The sequence below is a fragment of the Pteropus vampyrus genome, unplaced genomic scaffold (assembly GCF_000151845.1).
Source record: "Pteropus vampyrus isolate Shadow unplaced genomic scaffold, Pvam_2.0 Scaffold229, whole genome shotgun sequence".
Lineage (NCBI taxonomy): Eukaryota > Metazoa > Chordata > Mammalia > Chiroptera > Pteropodidae > Pteropus > Pteropus vampyrus.
The window spans coordinates 329,756-339,375 of NW_011889010.1; the positions used below are offsets into that span (position 1 = coordinate 329,756).

Here is a 9,620-nt window from a genome sequence, read left to right on the forward strand (position 1 = left end):
GCTATTTGAGTGGGTGTGAAGTGGCATCTTATTGAGATTTTAATTTGCATTTCCATAAGAATCAATGATGTTGAAAGTCTTTTAAGATGTCTTTACATTTCACTTTAGAGGCAAAAAAAAAATTCTCACAATCGACTTTAGATCCATACTTTTAGGCTATCAGAAGAACTGACAAATTCCAATCAAATTCACACTTTTTATTCTTGTTCATACTTAGTTCTTTGTACCATTTCTATTACTTCATTTATTACTTTTACCTCTTTAATCACGTTTGGGCTTCTTCAGTTTTTGTGCAGATATTCATTTTGACTTCCCTTGGATAACTACGGGTAATGCTTCAGGGTCACATGGTCAGCACATTTAATACCTGTTTTATGGTCCAAATGTGTAAAACTACCTATTTAAAATTCAAGTCAATCTTTTCTGGACCAAGCTCAATACATATAAATTTATTTTAGTAATTACTAACGTCCACACTGGATGACTCAATACATACACCTGAATCATTATGCCAAAGTAATCTTTATTGCATTAAGTTTAACAATTAAAGCACCTATAATCAGATGGTACTGTGGACTTAACTGAAGTCCCAAGAAGCTTTCAACGTAGTTGATAAGGTAACAAATCATTAGATATTACAGAATTTGTCTTCCTGGGATGACGCTGCAGGAAAAGTACTTCACACTAGCAGTTAGAAACTCTTCATTCAGTTTCCATTCTGCTTTGCATTAGCTTTGTGATCCTAGTAGTCACTTAACCTCATCAGATCTCTCTGCTACTTCAGTAATCAAGTGGGACTACTCCCTAATACTCGATGTCACACTGCTGTGCAACTGTGTGTGTGTGTGTGTGTACAGGGAAAGGATGGCTTGGGAACTGGACAGAATTGCGTTCAATACATATTTAGATTCAATACATATTTATCCTATTACCAGATTCAAGCACTACTGTAAATGCGTTCATGTACTCTTTTCTTTTATCCTCACAACTGCCCAAAAGAATAGATCTTATTATCTTCTCATCTTCCAAATGAGAAACTAAGGCTCAGAAAGATTAAGTAATTTGCTCCAGTTCAACAATGAAAAACCAAACTGAGGATTCAAACCAAGGTAGAAGCAATATCCTGCTGAAGAACAAAACCGAAAACATGTAGCCTTGTGAGTTCATCAACACTGCATTTTCTTTCAAAGACCAAGATGCTGAAGGCAATTATGTAGAGTGGCTCTTCCTCCCCTGCATTAGTTTTTTGTGTTTTTGTTTCGGTTCTCCCCACCTTCCCTTCCTCATGAAGTCTGGTTTCCTGAACAGGCAAACAAACCTCAAGGAAATGTGTTCTGGTCCCCAAGTAGACCTAGTGGTAAGTGGGGAAGCGGGGAGGGGGGATAGAGGTGTCCAGGTAGAAAAGACTGTCAAGCCTATGTAACAAACAAGCAAAATACATCAATTTTTGTGCAACACAGAGGAGGTGCTGCAGGGACAGAACATGGGAAATATCTTAGAGAAGGTAAAAAACACATACATCTTTTGATTATTTCATGTCCCAAGATATAACCAACTAACTCTTAAAGAGGCAGTATGCCTTTCAGAACTGATGGTATTCTTCAACCAAGTTAAAATGTTCTGAAGAAAGAAAGCAGCAGCGATCTTTGAAAGTGTTAGCTTGAAGGACAACGAAAAAAGCAATGGAAGCTTTTGAATGCAAATTTAGGCTCTTGGAAATAAAAAAGTAAATGAGGATATGAATTCTTAAAATTAAAACTTAATTTACCTACGATATCTAGGTAACCAGTACTGCATATAGGAGGTATGCTTGCAGGCTGGTTTTGTGTATTCACCTTCATGCATGAGTGTATCTGCAGATAACCAGGCGAAATACCTGAATATTAATCAGTATTCTCATCTTCCAGCAGTGTTAAAAGGAGACTTGCCTAAGAAACTTGCTGTTATAAAATTGTTGAAATTATTTTTTTAAGCATTCAACCAATTTAAGTCTGTATTTTTCATATCTTTATTAACAACAGAAGCTATCTTTTGTTACTGTGTGTCAAATACCCAGTGTGCTTCAGTTCTAATCCTCACGCCAACCCTACCTATATGGTAGGTCTTACACTTTCTCTTTTACAGAGTAATAAGGTAGGAATAGCACAAAAAAGTTAAATAATTTGTTCAGTGGCAAAGTTGGGTTCCAAACCTAAGTTTCTGATTTTAAAACTACGTTCTTTCTACTTTAACATTCTGCTTCTCTCTCTCTCTCTCTCTCTTTCTCTCTTTCTCTCTTTCTCTCTCTCTCTCTTTCTCTCTCTCTCTCTCTCTCTCTCTCTCTCTCTCTCTCTCTCTCTCTCTCTCTCTCTCTCTCTCTCTCTGGCAAATGATGTAGGAGAACAAGTTAAAGACAACTTTGCTTGTTTTAGGAAACTTGAGGAAGGACGCTTGTTTAAAATGACCTAATTTGGGTTTTTTTTGTTTGTTTGTTTTTTGGTTTTTCAAATAATATAGGCAGCATGAGAAAGTGGGCTACCAACAAGGGAAACCTAGGAGGGTTAGTACATACAGAGCCCATAGCTGAAGCTGTGTAGCTTCAGCTTAGCTGAAATCCTGTTTGGAGAAGCCTGCCCTTTCTCCAGCTCCTGCTCAATTGATGCTAACTCCCCAAAAGAGACTTGGTCTTATTTTATTTTATTTTATTTTGTAATTTTTAGGCGGGGCAACTCTTGGTTGACCTAACAGATTGCAAGGACCTTGTCAGCTTACGATCCCTTTTTAATTTTTTTATTTTTTATGCCTACAGCACCTGGTCTTCTTAGGTGGTCGCCCATTCAAGGACTAACCAGGCCCAACTCTGCTTAGCTTCCGAGATCAGACAGGATCAGGCTTGTTCAGGGTAGCATGGCCGTAGATGAGACCTGGCCTTAAATGAACCGAGAGAGCTAAGGAGAGAATATTTTATTGCTCATTCCTCATATTTCCATGTGGAAGAACTCCAAGTAACACTCTTGAAATCCCTAAGGCCCTCACTCTGCCCTCTTGGGGAAAAGAAGGGTGAATTATCAAATTAGTGGTTTCGAGAGAAGGAACTGGGCTCCTCTCCTCCACGGGAGGCCTGCAGTTGTCGAGCTTGCCAGTGCCTGGATAAAGCTTTAATTCAAGAGTGAAGTATCATAAAGCCCCCTTTGGCCAACAGCCCTAAAGCCATTTTCCAACATCTCTATCAGTAACTGAGGTGGAATGAGATGCAGGAAAACACAGTGGTAAAGAGACTGGGCTCCAGAATCAAATTGCTGATTTTGAATCCTGGCTCCACCACTTACTACGTGACCTTGGGCAACTAACCTCTTCATGCTCCAGTTTCCCTTATCTGTAAAATGCAGACAACAAGAGAAACTATTTCATAGGATTGCTATGAAGATTAGAACAGGGCCAGGCACATAATAAGCACTAAGTCTTGGTGTTTTTATTTTTGATTTGTATATTTCCTCTATCTTACTGTTCCCCGTCACTACCTAAGTTCAGAATTGGGATGGGGGAAAGGGTGAGGGGTTTGTGTATGGGCTTACTAAAATCTGAATACAGAGAAAGAATCTCTTTCAAAAGATGAGATGAATGCCCTTGATAATGGTGACAGATGATGCAAATGTCTTGCTTTACTCTTTAGTGAACTACTTTGGGGAATGCTCCAGAATAAGGGATGGTCTAGAGGAGACAAGGCACTAAGGTACCTAGTTTTAAATCTCTCCAGTCATATTCTACCAACTGAAAATTCACTTACAATAGTATGATTTTTTTGCAGGGCAGAGAGCTGTCTGAACACATCCCCCCTGCCCCCCAAGCCCCCGCCAGATGGTTCTCAATATTTTGCTATATGATCAGATCTGTCACCGACTAATTATAATTGTTAAAGCTTGGTGGCTTTTCCCAATACTATACTTCTCCCCTCCCTCTCCTTTACGGGTATTAATTCCCCCTGTGAACGTCTTAAACTCGTTTCCTATCTGACACCCACTGTGTCTTGGGACATTATGAGCACAGTTACATCGTCCTTATTAGAAAGGATAAAAGAATTGCAGCAATTAAGGATGAAAATATAAGGTCCCCAGAATTCCTTGAACATGTTTCCGTATAACATGTATGGCATTGTATCAACTGCTTGCAGGTGCTTCTGCAGCCTGCTACCTCCAAACCAGCTCCTCCATCTTGCTATCTCAGCCCCTAAATTTAGCCCAGTGCCTGCCAAATTGTAGGCATTCAAAGAGTGTTTACTGAAATGAGAGACTAGGAGTTAGGTTAACCATGGCTACATCCTGTCTAAAGCAAAATCTTCCCTTACAAGCCTCTCTTCAAATCTCCAGACACCACTTTTCCTATGTATATCTTTGTCGACATTTTGTCCTTCCCGTATTGTTACACATTAGACTCGAAACTACCAGTTTCCTTAAGAAACCATGATCTGAAAACTAAAAAGATCCAGAAAATGAAGTGCAGATAAAAGTTATATAACAGCATGTCTTGAGAGCAACCAGAAGACAGAAGACTCTGAGACAGAGATCTTTGGAGGAAATCAATGGAATGACATAGCTAAGAATTAGATAGAAAAAATATTAAGAATATAAACAAAACTGCAGGGAAAATAAAAAGCAATTCAGTGAGTCATGGTCCAAATTTAAAGCAAATAAAAATGTGGTACAATATGATGCAATTGATATTTCTGAAGTACGCCTATATGTTTAAATATCCACACAACATTTCTCTAAAAGGACTCACTGGTGGCCTCTGCAGAGGAAGCCAAGAGGCTGGAAAGCAGGCGTGGGAGGCAGCCTTTTCATTGTGTACTCTCTTGTACCTTTTGAATTTTGAACCATGTGTATGGATTTTCTATTCAAAACAAAACCCCACAGTATTAACAAAAGAACTTATTTAAACTTTATGCTAGAACGCACTCCATCAAATAATCCATGGGTTGAGATAATGAACCAAGAGAAGGATGAGCAATTCTAACACACTGTGGGCAAACAGGCAGATGGATAGGTGGATGGATGGAAACAAACATATACACAGATAAAAGAATGTCAACTTATGTGTAAAGCCAGCGGGTTGTGAAAGGGTCAGAAAAGGGTAAGGGTGGGGTCTTCATCTTGGTGAAGAAAGAATGAAGAAATGTTCGAAGTTGATTTAATAAGAAATACAGGTTTTAATATGTCATGTAAAACCATCACAGAAATGACCAACAAAAGGAATAAAAATAATATAAAAATCAAACATTAGGAGAAGAGGTAAAAAGATTGTACATATAAGTTAACATCTTTAAAGAGTCAATGAATTTATGTCTAAGATTAATAAATCAAGGTATGTGCACATTACCTAGAATAATCTTCAGGCTTTTTTGTTCCTTGGAACTCTTCAGACATTTTTAAGTTGTCATATAAAATTTTTCAGAAATGAATTTTAATAGCTAAAAACGATATAATTTCTGAAATATAATATTTTAAAATAAAATTTATTTTAATATACCCATCAGTAGCCAAGTACCATAAGTGTTTGTAAATGTGGGTAATATATTTTATTTGATACTATCAATCATTTTTTAATGACAAAAAAAACTCTTCTTTAGTAGTAATTTTATACCTTCACTTTTTTCCCCTGAACTCTTATTTCCATTCCACTTTCCTCAAAGTATTTTATCCTAAAGTCTTTTTGTTAACCAGTCTATCATTATTTTCAGCAAAAATATCTATATAAATTAAAATTTTAAATTTCTGTGGTTACTTTTCTTCTGCATTGAGCTATCAATACGATTATAAGTAGCGCATGATTGATCAGAATAAACAATTATCTTACAAATTTTGATAAACATGAAAAAGTAAAAATTGTGTTGGAAAAGCACCTTTCATGAAATGAATCCATGGAATGACTGTGACTACTGAAGTGAGACAGCGCTGAGCATTAACGCTGCTCCCACTTTCTTTTGTAGAGAAGCACTGAAATCCTTGCTCAGACATATAACAGGATGGGTGGGACTATAAGGAGGTTTGTTATAGCAATGTCACTCAAGTCTCTGCACTGCTGTCATGATAAACGTCCTCCATACACCCCCCAAAAAAATCACATAGTGATCTAACGTCAAATATTATTTTTAATGACCTATAAACTAATGAATCACTTAGGTCTGAAAGCGAAGAATTGGAAACTACCTGCCTTGCAAAAGGAGTTGCGACCCAGGTCATACTGTACTCATTTCTCTGTTTCTTGGATAGATGCCAAAGACTTTATCATAACTTATCAAGCTAATTACACTTGCTATTGTTTCACTTGGTAGAACTTTGCTTAACCTCTGAAACTCAAAAGGTTTGAGAAAAATAAAATCTCGTTGACTTCATTATACCTTGATAAAACAATACTATTTGACAAAATGATTTCATCTTATGACATACTTTAAATATATTTTCCTCCAAACATTGAAGCTGCATATTTAGCTAATTAAATATATGGGAAAGTTTGCCCTATAATCTAACTAGAATGTGGCTTATTATCAAATCTTTATCTCATGTATCTTAGCAAATTTTTATTATCTTATTATCAAAATAATCAGGTAAATCAAACATTTTCTGTAAAATAACCCGACCTCTTTTTAAAATCTAAATAAAAGTCTGAACACTCGTTCCTAAGAAAACTATATTATGGAATACATTTTATAAGATAAATGGTAATCAAGTAGGGATTTAAATAATAAATATCTAGTAATTTAAAATGATTAAAAGATAAGATAGATCAATATGCTGTTTTTCATTGATCTGTTATAACAAAAGTTAACGTGTACCCAAAACTAGAAGATATTTACAAAACAAGGAGTATGAGGAAGTCATAGTTTTCCTTAGGTTAACTTCCATATCAAACTCTAGTATGCTGTTTTTAAAAATAATTAACCAAAATAAGAAAGTAGTCCATTAACTTTTTTAAACATCAAGATTAGACTTTTCCTATGTACTTAATGAAAGACAAGAGTTTATAGAACTGTAAGCCACTCTAGCAGTTGGCATAAAATGTTTTGTTAACAGGTGGGAGAAAACATTGTTTTATAGCTTAAAATGAGATGAGGACTGACTGTAATTGAAATAAATACTTCATGATATGACTTAATAAAAATGTTTTAATTACCTCACTGAATCCTTATTGAATAAGGTATATCAAAAACCTAAAAGAAATGGCATAAAAATTTTATCTGTGCATATAGCCAATGCATCCTAAAGGAATAATTCCAGTTTCTTTCTTTAGCTGTTTGAAAGTGCTTTGCCTTCCAATTAATGGCTTGTCCTAGCATTGAGCATTAAGAATAGAAAAAGACTTGTTTCTGTTTTCCAGCCTGGAAAGCTACAATTTGATAAGTGGAATTAACAACTAAATTTAAACGGAAGCTATTTATTTAAAAAAAAAAATACAGTTTAAATCAGGCCATTAATCAGTCAACATGAAAGTGAAAAATGAAAATATGGAAGTGAAAAAATGGGAATGCAGGGTAACATATTTGAGCAATTATGGGGGTCAAAATTTTAACATTTAGTCTTGACTGACCTGAAAATCCTCATTGCTTTGTGGTAGATTAAAAACAAAACAATACTTCTGACCAGAAATATCAGGGAGTTTGAGATAAAGAGGCATCGCTCTGGGGCCTGTGAGAGTAATGAAGGAGCTGGAAGGACTGATTGCATGGGTAAGCATGCAGGGGAAGGCCTTCCCCACCACCCGCCCACAGCCTCCTAAGAAATGTCTGTCAAATCAGTGAGGCCCCGAGCTGAACCTGGACTTGGCCAATAGAAAGCTTTGTGACCACGAACTTAGCTCCTCTGTAAATGCAAAATGTGGATTAGGTATGTTTTGTAAACACCCACTTAGCTCCAATCATCTATAATGTGAAGAACTATGGATCCTGGTTATTAACCTGGCAGGCAGTCATGTAAGTTCACATTTTTTGAGCTCTCCCAAATCTGTTTATTGGAGAACTCACTATACTTCCAGAAATCTCTTTCCCTGGGCCTAGGAACTCAGAATTTAGTGGGGTGTTTGCTGTATTTACATCAAAGATGACTCAATCTTGCTCCAGATTCTGAATGTATTGTTGGTCTGCCCTTGAACTAAAACTTTCCCTCACATATTTTTGAGTTTTCGTACACTGAATGCTAGCAAATGAGCCAGATTTTGAAATTTTCCTTTGCTGTGACAAGGTGTTAAATATCTTGTACAACTGTAAGCTTAGTAATCACATGACGTGACATTTGTGTTCCTATCTAACTAAGTGGGTGTTTACTGTAAATATTAACTGGTAGTTACAAAAAAATCCTGCCCATAATGAACACTCTTCAGTCGGGGAGAGATACTTGTAACACGGGAATTGATCCAGCCGAGCACATATTTAAAACAGACTGGTAAAAATCTCTATTCAGAAACACTGGACTTTCATTTCCTATTTTGTGGCGACTGTCTAACTTGAAAACATAAACGTGTAGATTTCCACCTTGGAAATCTACCTCTTGGGAGTATCATTTTAACAGTCTCTGACCTGATTTTCCTATCTGCAGTCATGCTCCCACCTAACCTGTCCTCCACACTGTCATCAGCGTAACCCTGTATTGAGTCGTTCTGAGTGCAGTGGAGCCAGACAAGGCCTAGTTTTGACTCCGGGCAAGACACTTAATTTCTTCATGTCTGTTTCTCCATCTGTAAAATGCAAATAATAGGATTGCTGTGACCATTAAATAACACGTGTAGAGTGCTTATAACTGTGTCTACATAATTATGTCACTCATATGCAGAAGAACCTCCCAGACCTTGCCCTCCTTCATGTGTGGCTCCATTCTGCCTTTCTGTCTTCCACCCACACTGTCATGCCACTCACTACATCTGAAATATCTTTACTTCTGAACCAGAGAGAACAAAGCCCTAATCATTCTTTTGTGATTTCTTCAAACTTAAAGAATTACAGCAATTATTACTTTCATTCTCTCTCCCCATTTTTTTTCTAACAGCTTTAGCATACATAACTGCATTTATGTTTGCCTAGATTCTCTTACCCTAACTGTCTTTATTTTAGACAAGATCCTTTTGTCTTTATTTAATAATACTTCACCATAATCCCATGACACGTCATAACTCTCTCCTATGGAACTCTACACACTGTATTCTCATCATCCCTACTAAATTACACACACACAAAAAGAAAAATAGAGGCAAATGCAAGTGTTAGTTTTAATCGACATGTAGAGATAATCAGTTAACATTTGATATCCTGATCATGAATATACACTCCAGAGTGGATTAGGCAGCACGTGAAAGACTATAGTCATGAATGCACACTCTAGAGCAGAGACTTTTAACCTGGAGAGAATGAATGGGCGTCCATGAAGATGGATGGGGAAAAAATTACACTTTTATTTTCTGCTAACTTACGAAACTTAGAAACTAGAAATATAGCTAATAAAATACAATATTTTAATACTATATTTTAATACAATATTAAAATACTATATTTCAATTAGAAATATAGCTAATAAAATACAATATTAAAAGTGACTTTGTCACCAATAAAAAAAAATCACAGCTATTTTCATATCATAATTGTTGCAAATATCTTG

General features: G+C 36.3%; 1 protein-coding gene and 1 pseudogene across 1 annotated transcript in view; both read right to left on the minus strand.

Annotated features, from left to right (window-relative positions):
- KIF13B (kinesin family member 13B) overlaps positions 1 to 9,620 on the minus strand; it is a 182,882-nt gene that overhangs the window by 130,569 nt on the left and 42,693 nt on the right. The window lies entirely within an intron of this gene.
- LOC111728804 lies at positions 2,780 to 2,898 on the minus strand (annotated as a pseudogene).